The sequence below is a fragment of the Peromyscus leucopus genome, chromosome 15 (genome assembly GCF_004664715.2).
Source record: "Peromyscus leucopus breed LL Stock chromosome 15, UCI_PerLeu_2.1, whole genome shotgun sequence".
Classification (NCBI taxonomy): domain Eukaryota; kingdom Metazoa; phylum Chordata; class Mammalia; order Rodentia; family Cricetidae; genus Peromyscus; species Peromyscus leucopus.
In genome coordinates this window covers 40,297,499-40,312,272 of record NC_051076.1, presented here as the reverse complement: position 1 = coordinate 40,312,272, position 14,774 = coordinate 40,297,499, and the positions used below count along the sequence as shown (strand labels likewise).

Sequence of the window (14,774 nt, the reverse complement as noted above, 5' to 3'; positions counted from 1 at the left end):
GAGTGGCCATACCATGTCATAAGCAGATAGGAATCCAAAATTCATGCACAGAGTGGCAAGACAGAGAACTCTTACTGGCTGAATTGTATTTCTCCCCAAATCTGTATACTGAAGTGCTAATCCCTGGAACCTTAGAATGTTAACTGTGTTTGGATGCAAGACATTTACATGTGTCATTGAGCTAAAATGAGACAGCTGAGGCAGACCTAATTCTGTATGGCTCATATCCCTATAAATAGTAGAGATTTAGATATGTAGAAAGACATCAACTGTCTGAACACAAAGGAAAGACCTTGTGAAAATGGGACAAAAAGGTCACCCAGCATAACAAGAGACAGGTCTAAGCCCCCCCCCAAAAAAAAATGCCACACTTTAACAGCTTGACTGGACAGTTTTCAGAACTATGGGAAAATATTTTCTGTCATTTAAGAGGCTGTCTGTGGTGTTTTATTATGGCAGTCCCAGTAATCTCTAGAAGTATCATAATGGCAGGTGAATCTTTACTACCCCTTGTGGCTGTGGAGCAAACTGACCTCACCACCTACATTAGAAAAGCTTGTGTATAATGGTGATGAGAATAGTTCTACAGTTTATCATAAGGGAGTATGGTACATTTCTGAGAAGAAAAATATATTAGGCTGTGGTAAAAAATATTTTGAAGTTGTAATTGTGAAATGTGTCAAAAAACAGGTTGAAAAAAATAATTTTAAATGAATACTCATGTGCTAAACACTGAGATATCAAATGATTTCTATATTTTTCAAATATTCATTCTTTATCAATATTTTAGTGGAATCATGATGCTTGAAAGAAACTCTACTACCACCATTTTATTCGACCAGCATAACTCCTACCTTCATTGTAAAATTCATCATTATCCCCACAGATATGTGCAACTCTTATCATGAAAGAAGCTTCTTCTCATAGGAAATCTAGACTGTTCCTAAAGACCACCTAGACGTAACATAGACTTCAAAGGACTGTGTGGACTTAGCCCCAACATCTGCATCTACCATGCAACTGCTGTACCTAAGGTTCACGTATGGGAAGGCTTTAAGATCTCATCTCAGGAACTAGAGGGGAGGCAGTAAGACTACAAGAAGGAAAGGACCAAGAAGCCAGCTGTGAGACCATGTCTTCTAGAAATGGCTGCCTAAACAAGATCCAAACAATGACAATCTCAATATTAGATATGCTAATATGAAAGTCACAGAGTTCCTCCCCTAGAGAAAGAACAACATGTCACTAATGACTGCTGAGACACTGAAAATTAGCCTTTCCCAGAGAGGAGCTCCCTAACTGGTTGTCCAATTCAAAGTCTTCAGGCCTGCTATATACATAAGCAACAAAAAAGAACTCAGGAGGATGTAATTGATGTATTTGTCTGGATATGTGTATAATAATAATAATCAAAGAAAAAGAGGCCCTCGATATGAATAGGATTAAGGGTGAGACATAGAAAGGAAAGGGAAAAGATGTGATTTTACAATAATTAAATATATTAAAATACATTTAAATGTTTTCCAAATATGTAGTTTCTTTCACGTATTTTTCTTCCCTTAAGAAGTAGGCATTATGCGGCGGTGTGCACCTTTAATCCAGCATCGGAGCAGAGGCAGGCAGATCTCTATGAGTTCGAGCCAGCTGGTACAAGTAGCTTCATGTTATCAAGTAGTTCGAAAACCAAAAGAATAGATTATCATCTTACTTTAATTTTTGTCTCTTTTTCATTATATTTTTATCAAGTAGTTAACACCAGAATATATATACTGTATATATTTTGTATGTGTATTTGACCATTTTTATATTTCTCATTCAGCTATATATTCTGAAATAATTTTATCAGATTGTATGAGATGCCTATATTTTCTATGTCTCATACTATGTTGAGGGGTTTTCTGTCACACAATAGTTATTTGTGTACTATTTCACTCTTTAGTGGACCATGATACTTCTGTGAATTTCTAGCAGTATCTAGTTCCTTGTTTTAAAAAAATGCTACTCTAATTACTGTCCACAATTCCTGATGGGAAAATGCTAACATTGCTCTGCAACAAATTTAGGAATCCAGTTGCCAGGCAGAGAGCAATTAATTTTAGTGACATGTAAATTTTGTCCTGCAGGAAATAGTTTTCTATCTCCAGACACAATACTTGGCTGACACCACTATGTAGTGGATCACAAAAATATTAATGGCTTTTAGTTGGTGGAATCCAGAGATGATGCTAAACATCCCACTATGTACATGACAGCCCTCCACCACAATGTGTTCTGCATCTCAAATTATCAGTAGTGGTATGGTTAGAACAAAAAGGTAAAGGATGTTCACATTCAGACTTACTATCCTAAGGCTTTTTGAGCAGCTCAGGATTAAAAGAGATCCTTTTAATCCACTACCTACCAATAGACTGATATAGATTTTTTATTTTGGCAATCCTCTTCATTTTTTAAATCTTCATGAGTCTGATTCTTACTGTTTACCTGATAACATTCACTCTAGGCATTTTGTAGGTTTTATCATTTTATACATATGCATAAAAAATGTTCTTTTCTCTAATGGTTCCTTTCTTAGGAAGATGGTCTTCAGCTGATCCTGGTCATGTGATAGACTCTTTGAGGTAGAACTTAGGGAGGTTTTTAAATCATTGAGAGATACAACCCTATTTTGTAACCTTTGGTAGTTATCTAGAAGGGCATGTTATGAAAGGTTGTGCCTTGATCCACCCAATATTACTTAAGTTTCTATGTGTCTACATGATGCTCATGTTATGTGAGCTCCTGCTATTAGAACCCAACATGGGAATGCAGCTCAGATGGAATACGGCCTTATTAGAGACCATTACATGTCATTTGAACTTTCAGGCTCAAAAGCAAGAACAAAACAAATCCCTTTGCTTTTAAGGATTCCTCCTCAGGCATTTTGTTATAATAATGCAAAAAGAGACTAAAACATATTGTATTAAAAGACAGTAATGCATCTTTCCCAGGTCTCAGTTTTACTTCTTATCTAGTATATAGTATAACTAGCAGAAAATCAGGTCCCATTCTGACCAATAGAAGTGGCTAGTAGCTTCCATATTTGCTCTCTGCTTCAGATTTATATTTTCTTTCCCCTACCTCTTCTTCCCACTAAGGTACTTCATTGTATAATATTTTAAGCATAATTTTATCTATTTGAAGTTATATAGCAATTATTCTTGGGTTGAAACATTCCATAAGAGAGAAGTTCATTAATATTCAGGAAATTCTAAAAAGGAGATTCTTTAATATTCTTGCAGTAAGGATGACATGTATCTCATGAATTCCTTGAAATGTTGCAGATGCACATGGCCACTTCCTTCTCAAAGTTAAGAAGTAAGGATTACTGAGAAAAGGAGACTCTTTTGTATGGGGTAGAGTCCCCTACAAGTTATGCAGAGACTTCCAGCTTTTCTGAGTGAACACCCATGCTGCAGTGGGCTTTCAGAAAGGCAATGGCTTCTGAGTCATTCATGCTATTGTGTGACTCATAACCAATACTCTTTTAGGTAACTCCAAAGAGCTCATCCTATACCAAGTTGGATTCTGGTATTATCCTAACTTTTGTCTGTAATTGGTTTCCCAAGTCAGGTAAGTTGATGTTTATTCATGCTCTTCTTACCAAGAACTATGTCACCCAAAAATTGTTTTGATAATTTTTTAACTAACCACTAACAAGATATTTGACATATTAAAATAACTGAAAAACTAAGCCCAGGGTTGTATTATAAAATAATAATTTAATTTTGTAAAATTCAAAGTGATATAAAATTTATTATAGTTAACAGAAATCATTTCCCTCAATTTTATAGCATTCAAATAAAGTTACATGTTTCAGTCCTTACTTACCTATTTAAAAGTAATATTTGAAATTGTATATATTCACTATATGTCAACCAAATTTCTCTTTCCATCTATGTCCAGGCTACCTTGAATATTAAAGAATGTATTTCCATGTGATCATGCACTATCTTTTCTCTATACTTTTAAATGAAAATTCTTTTATTTTTGTCCTCATCATCTTTCTTTTTAATTCAGTGTGTGTGTATGTGGGAGAGAGAGAGAGAGAGAGAGAGAGAGAGAGAGAGAGAGAGAGAGAGAGAGAGAGAGAGAGAGAGAGTCGGGTACATATGGAGGTCAGATAATGTCTTAGGATTTCTATTGCTATGAAGAGACACTATAACTAATGCAACTCTTATAAAAGAAAGTATTTATTTGAGGGCTTGACTACAGTTTGAGAGTATTAGTTCATTACTGACATGGTAGAGAACATGGCAGCATGCAAGCATGCATGGTGCTGGAACAGTAGCTGAGAACTTTGCATTCTGATCCACAGTCAGCAGGCAAAGAGAGTGCGAGAGGCACTGGAATGATGTCGACTTTTGAAACCTCAAAGTCTACTCTAAGCAATACACTTCGTCCAAAAAGACCATAACTACTAATTCTTCCCAACACTCTACCAACTGGGAACCAGTTGAAATATTTGAGCCTATGAGCATCATTCTTATTCAAACCACCACAGAGGACAACGCTCAGGAGTCAGTTCTCTCCCTATACAAGGGGATATAAGAATCAAATTAAGGTTGTTAGGTTTGAGCAGCAGAAATCTTCACTCACTGAGCCATCCAGACAGTTCATAATGTAATCCGATGCTCCAAAAGACTGATGTTTCATCTTCCCCAACTAGGGTCTGTACATGTCCTCTTTTATCGACTTAGCTTCTTAAAATATATCAATTATGTACAAGATGTAGCTTCATTGAGTCTTTTGCTTGCCAATTGAAATGTCTTTGCTTCATTATCTGACCATGCTAGTTTTAGCTTTCTTCCTTCTTTAGCAGGTACCATGTAGCTGTTTAAAGTGAAGCTGATGCTTTGGAAGATATACTGATATAAATCACAGTTTCTTGAATATGAAATAAGAATTGTCAAGTAGGGATTTTATGAAGTTTAAATGAGAGGATAAAGAGATGGTGCAGCAGAAAAGAACACTAGCTGCTTTTCCAATGGACCAAAGTTCAATTTCCAGAACCACATGGTAATTCACAAGCATCTGTTACTCCAGGCCCTGGGGATACAATATCCTCTTCTGGCCTCTGTGATACCTAGGCACACAGTTGTTTGCAGACAAACATACAGATAAACATCTATACACATGAAGTAAATAACGAGTTTTTAGTAATTAAAATGTGTGACTGAATATGTATTATACACTTCATCAACCTAAAGTGTCATCTTCCTTAGGTTTTTCTAGAAAAGCATTCTTCTTCCCTCTACACTGACCTGAAGTTGACCTTGACCTCCTTGGTGCAGCCTGCTTCAAATCTGATGGCAATGAGGCAACTCCCTGAATTAGGTCCTGTAACGTTTTGACGCTTTGTTCAATAACTCTGAAGCAGCATTTATCTCTTGGTACTATGTTGGTATTTAGAGGACTAATAAATCTCTGTCTTTCCCTCCAACAACTCTAAAGGCCAGTACTCACTGAAGGACCACGGGAGTCAGCAAATGATAATCAAAATGTCAGCTCTGCTGCCAGTAGCTGGACTGAACTAAATGGCTTTTGGGTTTAGATAGCACAAGAAAATTTAGCATTGACCATGGTGCCTTGAAGAGAATCAGCTAGAGCATATCCTTTCAGCCAGGTGACCAGCTTTTAGAAACAGAGAAGTGAGGCGGAGACATTTATCTTCTGTGCTGAAACTCACCCAGTACTACAAATAGAGGATGAAATGGAGGCAGCTGCAGAAAAGCAAGAGTACAGTTCTATTGAAACACAAAGCATGAGGAAAACATTATTAGTCCTTATTTTCCTATTATTATTTAGTAGTATTGATAAGGTATTAATACTCATACCTTATTTATTAATAATACTATTAATACTAAGAGCAATGATCAAAATGTGGCAGGTTTGTGCATGCCAGAAACACACATACAGCTGTGAGGCAGGAGGATCCTGACTTGGTGGCCAGCCTGTGAGACATAGGGAGCTACTGTCAGAAAAAGAGAGAGCAAAAGAGTTAGAGAAAGAGAGAGAGAGAGAGAGAGAGAGAGAGAGAGAGAGAGAGAACATGGATTAAAAAAATCTGAATTTTTGCATTACTCATAATAGCCAGAACCTGGAAACAACCTGGATGCCTCTCAACTGAAGAATGGATAAAGAAAATGGGGTACATATACACAATGGAGTATTATTCAACATTAAAAAAAAAAAACAATGACATCATGAAATTTGCAGACAAGTAGAGGGAACTAGAAAAAATCATCCTGAGTGAGGTAACCCAGACCAAGAAAGACAAACACGGTATGTATTCAATCATAAGTGGGTATTATATGTAATGCAAAGGATAACCAGACTACAATCCTCAGCCTTAGAGAAGCTAGCTAACAAGAAAGGCCCTAAAAGAGATACATGGATCATCCTGGGAAGAGATATAAATGAGATGTCCTGGGTAAACTGGCAGTGAGGGGGATGGAGGGATGGGAACATGAGGGAACAAGATCAGGACGGTCAAGTTGGGGACTCTACAGAAGTGTGAGTAATAAGAGAAATACCTTGTTAGACGGTGCCGTTAAGGGGTTATGGAGAAACCTGGTGCCAGCAAAAGTCCCAGGAAATCACAAGGATGACGCCAGCTAAGACTCCTAGCAATAGTGGAGAGGGCGCTTGAACTGGCTTTTCCCTGTGTGGTGGCTCACACAGGCTTCCTACTAAGACCTTATTCAAGGTCAGAAAGTCTGGGCTTGCTTTGCCCAGCAGGGCTGCAAAATGGGATGATTTGGCCACAGGCATGTTTACCAGGTGTTGGGAAGGGTCTACACTTGGCTGTACAGTGTGTTTTGATCTTACAAAGGAGAGGTCTTTTGTCTCTCCCCTTGGCATATTATAAAAAGCCCTTTTGAATAAAGCTCTGGGAGACTGGGTATTGACCCCAGGGCCTTCCAAAGCTATCCTGTGTTTCCGTCTTTCTTATTGTCTCATTCTATCTTTCTATCTAATGTTTCTTCATTCCTCTCTCCTCTACCCAAGAACCCCTCCAAAGGTGGGAGCTGTACTCCCACATCCCTGCTTCCCCTATAATCAGATTAGTGACTACCCTAATTGTCATCATAGAACCTTCATCCAGTAACTGATGGAAGCAGATGCAGAGATCCACAGCCAAGCACTGGGCCAAGCTCTGGGAGTCCAGTTGAAGAGAAGGTAGAGGGATTATGTGAGCAAGAGGGCTCCTAGAACATGATGACAAAATCCACAGAGACAGCTGACCTGAGCTCATGGATTCTAAATGGACAGCTAGGGAGCTGGCATGGGACCAAACTAGGCCCTCTGCATCTGGGTGACAGTTGTGTGGCTTGGTCTTGTATAGGGCCTATGAACTCCCTGGTAGTGGGCCCAGGGTCCGTCCCTGATACATGAACTGGCTCTTTGGAACCTATTCCCTGCGGTGGGATGCCTTGTTCAGTCTTGATGCAGAGGGGAGGAGCTTGGTCCTGCAGTAACTTGATATTTCATGCTTTGTTGATTTCCAAGGAGACCTTACCCCATCTGAATTGAAAGAGAGGAGAGGTAGATGAGGGTGTAGAGGAGGTAGGAGGAGGGGACTAGAGGAGAGAAGGGAGGAAAACTAGTTGGTATGTAAAATAAAACAAATTTAAAAATCCAAAAAAAAAGAAAAAGAAATAAACTGCATTTTCACCTTTATAACTTCTTTTTTCCTATTTTTTCATTAAGAACTTTTTTATTCATTTTGCATACCAGTCGCTTTATAAATTCTATACCAATTATTCACTCAGTATTTTGATAGGATAACAGTTCAAAATACTTTTTCTCATGTATAATATAAAAATGATCATAAAGGATTTTTATAAGGTCTAAATGAATGAATGAATGAATATAAAGACTGCATTTATTGAATGCTACATAATGTAATACAATTAATAGAAGGTAAAATATTTAATTGCATTCTACAGCTGATGCATAAAAATTTGGCTTTTATCAACATCCTTTGCTCTTCCCAAAAGTTTAAAATATTTGAAATATTTTCTTTTCCAGGTTGTCATCTCAATATAATTAGTGAGGTTAAAAATAAGAAGCTGAAGACTGAAAATTCAAGAAATAGTCCAATATAAGCATGTAAAGGATCATAAACTCTTCACTTCTCTAACATTGAGAAATGTGGTGTGCTCCTTAAGTAAATTTCCAACACGCCTGGAGCTAAATGGATGCCCTTCAAGGTTATTGAGGCGCTCCTCTAGCCTCTGCTATACTCTCTTTTGTCCATCTCCAAAATCACTGATCTCTGAACACATCTGTGCAATTGACCCACAGCCAAAGCAATCACTGACAGTTAATTGGAATCCAAAGCTCTTCTTTAAGCAATTTATGCCATTATTTTAAAAATACCACTCATATCACAATAGGACCTTAAGGAAGGCAGTCATTTACTTCAGATGTATGAACATTTTTTTTTCATTTTTTAAGATTTAGACAAGGCAGCCCACCTGCCAGGGAACCAGGTATAGTAACTACAAATCCAATCCCATAGTCTTATCCCCAGTTCTGTAGCAGATTACCTTCAGTGGCTCCTCCTCACTCTCTACCTCCATTCCTAGCAGACTAAGCAGATCCTAGAAGAACATCCTGCTTTCCTCCTTCCTGTGGCTCCCTCAGCTCCTCCACCCTTGTAGCCCATCACCATTCCTAAGTGTCAACTCATAATACCTAGAAATACATTGTACATGGAAAAATCTAGTGGCCATATCTGGTAGGATCTGAGAAGAATTCCTTACCAGGCACCACACAGCCAACACACTCTCCTATGAACCAGAACAGAACCCAAGGTGCAACAGAAACCAATGGAAAAAAACAAAAAAAAACAAACAAACAAAAAAAAAACCCACCCACCCAACAGAGATAAAGCCAGATGACAGCACCTAGGATTACAATCGTCTCAAACCCACATGCCTAGATTTCATGGAACAAACACATCAGAAACAGCCAGGACAAATTGTCTCCACTAGAGCCCAGCAATGCTACTGCAGCAGCACCCGAGAAATGCAATACAGTTGTAATACAAGACAAGGACCTCAACATAACCATTAGGAATAGGATAGAGGTCCTTAAAAAGGAAAGGAATAAACCCCTTAAAGAAATCTAGGAAAACACAAAGAGTGGAAAGAAATGAAAAACTATCAAACAATCAAACAAACAAAACCAATTCAAGACATGAAAGTGAAAATAAAGTCACCAAAGAAAACCCAAACTGAGAGAAATCTGGAAATGAAAAATTTAAGAACTTGAACCGGAACCTGAGAGACAAACCTCACTAAGAGAAAACAAGAGATGGAAAAGAAAATCTCAGTTATCGAAGATAAAATAGAAAAAAATGGATGCTTCAGTCAGAAAACAGAAAAAGTTAATTCTGAAAAACAAACAAACAAACAAAAAACAAAACAAAAAAAAAGCTTTAGGTACAAAACATCCAGAAAATCTGGGGACACAATTAAAAAGACCAAATCTATGAATAATAGAAAGTAGAAGAAACTCAGTCCAAAGGCACAGAAAGCATTTTGTCTTTCTAACGTTACTTGTATGTATGTTTTCCTGGATGACCTTTGATATTGACAACCAAAGAGTAGGAGCAGGGTCTCTGTGTCTAGTAAGAAAATAAAGGGGGTATGTCACATTATCAAGCAGTAACCAAAAAAATTCTGGGAAAGACTTAAATAAATGAACTGGACATCTGTAAGTTGTCCTGTTTGAATGATTTCACTTTATCACTTGCCTTTCATTTCGATCAAAGTGATTTATATTACATTCCGACTAAGTATCAGTGATGCATCTTGGGGGAACTTGACTTGATTGTTGTTTATAATAGCCAATAATTTTTTATCTGAGGAGAAGGGGAAGAAAGAGGGATAGACAAAGAGACCCTCCACAATGAACTGCAGTGAGTGTCCTACTGTTCCAATATCTTGTCTACCCCAGCTGAAGCATGATTGGCAGCCTCCCTGAAGAGGTGAGCAGAACCCAAACTTCTCTGTGTTAAGGTAAGTAAGGTTAACTCACCAGTGCCAGTCAGACAGTAAACGTTCCTATGCATTTAATATTACGACACATCAATGAAACTACCTTTTCTTAAGCAAATGTTTAAATTAATATTGAATGTATTGAAACTACATTTTAAGTTAAAACCCAAATTGCATAGCCTGTGTAATTCTTACATTTAAATATTAATATCCGATAAATTACTGCTGAACTTGTCACTCAAGCCTAATAAAACCCCCAAAGTTTTGTCTTAAATCAAAAAGTTGCTGTAATTATTTCAGATTTAATGCTTTTCTCAATCATATTTCAAAAAGAAGAACTCGTTTTCCTCCACATTTCTATAGCTATGGGTTTTAAGTGATATAAAGAGTATGGGAAATATCCAAATGGAAATTCAGCAATCTTGTGAGAAAATTAGATCTTTTTGTGTAAAATATGAATTAGAAGGGCATTGTTTGGCAGCATTAGTTTCCAGTTTTAATTTAGATGGAAAGAACTAGAAAGAACTCATTGTCTTCAGAAGGAGATGACCTGAAGGAGCTGGGCAAAGGGCAATGTGACTAAGAAAGAGAGAGAAAGGCAATTACATTAATTTTAATGGCACAAGAGAAGTTTTCAATAAGCTTTATGACAGCAGAAAAGATTGATTTTTTTTGTACTTTGTGCTAAACCTGCAGTGCCCTAAACTAGATTTTACCAGAAACCTAATACCTATAATTTATCTTATCCCATAATCTCAATGTTAAAAGACGAGAGAAGTAGAAGTCTGAGAGCTTAAACTATAATAGACTATAGATTCATTGTGAAGGCACAACTGGAGTTCTACATTTTTCTTTTAATTTTAAAGTGCACTTAACAAAAAATTCAAAAGCATGGGGATTGCCACAGAACGTTGTCAGAACACCATGTTCTATGTGTTCTATAAGAAATGTTTTGATTTTCCTAAATCTGAAAGGAGAACTGGAGGGCCTCCAACTTAAACTGAAGACACACTGTGCTTTGAGAGAGAGGAAAAAAAGACTCTCCTGTCTTTTTGAGATATTTTGCTAAGCTATCGAAGTACAAGGACCACATTGTCTTCAGGCAAACTTCCCAGTCTGAAGTCAATATCATCATATTGTTTCCAGCCCTTATTACAGTCTACAGTCAGAATCACACCAAACACATTTTCTCTTCTGTGCACTACTTTCTTGGACAGTACCAATATGTTTTCCTCTCAGAAAAAAAAATTGGCCTTACAAATTTCAATAAAAATTTTAATATGGTAAATGTAAGAATTCTTCTCAGTGGTAACTTCTAGCATTTAATTTTCTTCATACTTACAATAAGCCATACATACTGAGTAGCTACTCAAAGCAATTAAAGGAGGAGTATGGAAAGAACTAATTGTCTGGATGAAGTCTGTTTTTAAAAAAGAATATTAACATCGGTTCAATGTAAATTAGAACTATGAGGATTAGACTATCTTCAAAGGATAACAAGGAAATAAAAGTTGGAACCTGCGTAACATAAGGACATTCATGGAAAGCTTGGAGACCTTTCTGAAGAACAAATGATTCTCCTGGAGTTGGGAAATGTGAGCTGAGTTATTCTGCACCGAATTAGCTTCCATCACAATGTGATCTTAGAATTCTATGTAGGTACCAATGTGTACTCAAGATAAAGGGATAGAATTTGTGAGGAGTTAAATTGTTACTAGTTGGAAAGATTATTTAACAACCAGGTTGTTTTGAATAGATTGGTGTCAGTTCCAAAACTGTATGTTCTCTTCATCACTGAAAGCCTTCAAAGAGAAGATAAGTGCCTAGGAAAGTAAAATAACCTCATAAATGCCACCACATATAATAACTTATTATTCTTTATTCTTAGAACCTTGGTGACATTTTTCATCACTTAACCATATTTTCAACAACAACAAAAAAGAGCATGGTGATACATGTGTATTGAGAGGGCTGGGCAAAAATCATAACAGACTGCTCAGTTTTCTGTTAGAGATCAGGTCTTAGTTCCAGTTTCCCAAGACTGAGCAAGCAGTTTCTGAGGGAGCCACAAACAAAGGATAATCAATCTCCTACACCCCTGACAGCAAGGACAAGTACAGGGCCTGGTACATGCAATAACGGGCCAGGCCAGGTCTGAGCCACAAATAGCCAAATAAGGACTGAGCCTGAGACTTGTCCAGGCCTGCCCCAAAATGGAAAAACTGAAGCCTTAGCCAGCCCTTACTAGCCCTGGCCAATTAGAACACACTAATATGATTGCTGCTTGCTTAAGCCAATCACATCTAAAATGACCTAACTGCTCTGGGAATGCCCCTTAGCTATGCTTAAAAGAAACCTGGGGAACTCCTCTCAAGGTCATCACAGTTTTGCCTTTGTATAGGATGGTCGATCTCAGCATGCTGGAATACAAAAATGATCTTGCTGATTGCATATGTGGATGATGGTCTTTTGTGGGACTCCTCCAGGACCCTAACATGAATAAGCCCAGAGGCAGATGCTGAAGTTGAAAGATAACAAATTTGAGGTAAGCCTGAGCTGCACAGTGAATTCTGTACTAGATTTAGCTTTCTTGGAATAAACTGCTATCTTATATAAAATGTGTATAATTATAAAGATCTCAGATGTCTATTACAGACCATGTCCAATATAAATATGACATGTTTAAAATATGTAATATTCACTCCAATATTTTTGTGTATAATGGCCACAATATTCCACATAATTTTCTGGATGTTGGTATAAACTACAAGATAAAGTTCTGAGTATTGTGGATATTATCCATTTCTGGAGGTTCTAGTTTAATAAGTCTTAAGAGTACAGAGTAATTGTGCTCAGATACATTGTATATGTAAGCAAAGTTTGGGAGATTTCTGAAGTTTGTTTTCTTTCCTGAAGATATACAATTTAAGTTGAGTAATATAGGATCCATAGTACTCAGCTAGATAAAATGGACAGAACATTTTGGAAAAATGAGAGTGCTGTGTTTTTTTCTAGGCAGAGGCAGCAGCCTTCATAGAGCCCAAATATAAAAATGAATGAAAGATGAACATCCGATGTGCTTGATGAAATCTAAGAATTACAGTTACAAAAATAGAACTACATTGAATGTATTTTTTTTTTTTTTTTTTGGTTTTTTGAGACAGGGTTTCTCTGTGTAGCTTTGCACATTTCCTGGAACTCACTTGGTAGCCCAGGCTGGCCTCGAATTTACAGAGATCCGCCTGACTTTGCCTCCCAAGTGCTGGGATTAAAGGCGTGTGCCACCACCGCCCAGCTTATTGCATGTATTTTAAAGCACTTGCTAAACACAAAATTTTCAGTACCAACTTTTGCTAACCAGGCATTCCAGTGTTCAGCACAAGAGATACTAAATGAGATACTTGTATATTATATAAAAATGAATTATATGCATGTCTTTGTCAGAGTTTTATTGCTGTGAGGAGATACCAGGACAATGGAAGCTTCTACAGAATAAAAGCATTTAATTGAAGCTTGCTTTCAGAGGTTTAGTTCATTATCCTGTTAGCAGGGAACATGGTAGCACTCAGGTAGAGATGGTAACTGACATCTACATCTGGATCCAAAGGCAGCAGGAATATATAAACACTGGACCTGGCTTGAACATTTGAAATACCAAAGTTCCTCATCAGTGATACACTTCCTCCACCAAGGTTATACCTGCTAATCCCTTCAAACAGTGCCACTCCCTAATGACCAGGTATTCAAATCCATGAGCCTATAGGGGACATCCTATTCAAACCACCACAATGCACTTTGAATGGGGAGTTGATGCAACCAGGTGTTAGACATGAATGTTAAGTAGAAAAAAAGGTCACCCAGGGTCTAGTGAGTCATGCTAACAATTTTTGTTTGATTCTAAGAGAAAATATAGTACAAGAAAATATTTCTAATAATAGAACCAGTAAAGGGTTATTACTGTTTTTAAAGGACCTATGTAGTACAAGGGAGAGAGTCTATGTTGTTATCAATTTGAAATATATTAGTCCAGCTCTGTGAAAAGGACTTGAGTATCCATCATAACTTGTCATGAGCTTCTTTCATTATTACAATATCAGATTCACAATATGTATATCTGATATGCATTAGAAATAAATACATAAAATCACATTTGTTTCATGTTTTGAGAATGTGTATTAAGTGTTTTGCTAGTTTTAGTTTTTTTTTTCTTTTAGATGTTTACCTGCTAAATTTTAAATATTAAAAAATTCCTAACATTTTTTGTGCTCCAATTATTACATGAAATAAATATCCTTGTTTCAGTTTTATTTTAAAACTGAGGTTCAGATTTGAAGACATAGCTCAGGTGATGGAGCTTGGCATGTGTGAGGCCCCAGGTCCAAACTCTAGTAACACAAAACACACATACATTCACACACTCATACACACACACACACACACACACACACACACACACACAACACACACACATGCTTAGGATAATTAAAAACAGAAATACTTTTTTAAAAGATGAAATTCTATTTAGGAAGAAAGTGGAGAGAGATGTTACTACCCATGTTCAATACCATGGAAATGACTGAGCATTTAAAGGACACGAGGTTATCAATTCAAGCACAAAGAGACACCATTTACCAAATGATACCCTTGTGTCTGGAAGAGTTAATTTACCTCACATGGGTGAACAATTTTCTTACAGGGAGTAGTTTTCCCTTTTCAGATCTGTGATGC

At 37.1% G+C, this 14,774-nt stretch overlaps 1 long non-coding RNA gene across 2 annotated transcripts in view; it reads left to right on the top strand.

Annotated features, from left to right (window-relative positions):
* The first annotated feature begins 12,409 nt into the window (after window positions 1-12,409).
* LOC114696772 overlaps window positions 12,410-14,774 on the top strand; it is a 28,611-nt gene continuing 26,246 nt past the window's right edge. For both annotated transcript variants that reach the window (XR_005093019.1, XR_003735060.2), the window contains exon 1: window positions 12,410-12,591. This is a non-coding gene — a long non-coding RNA (uncharacterized LOC114696772). The remainder of the gene's footprint in view (window positions 12,592-14,774) is intronic.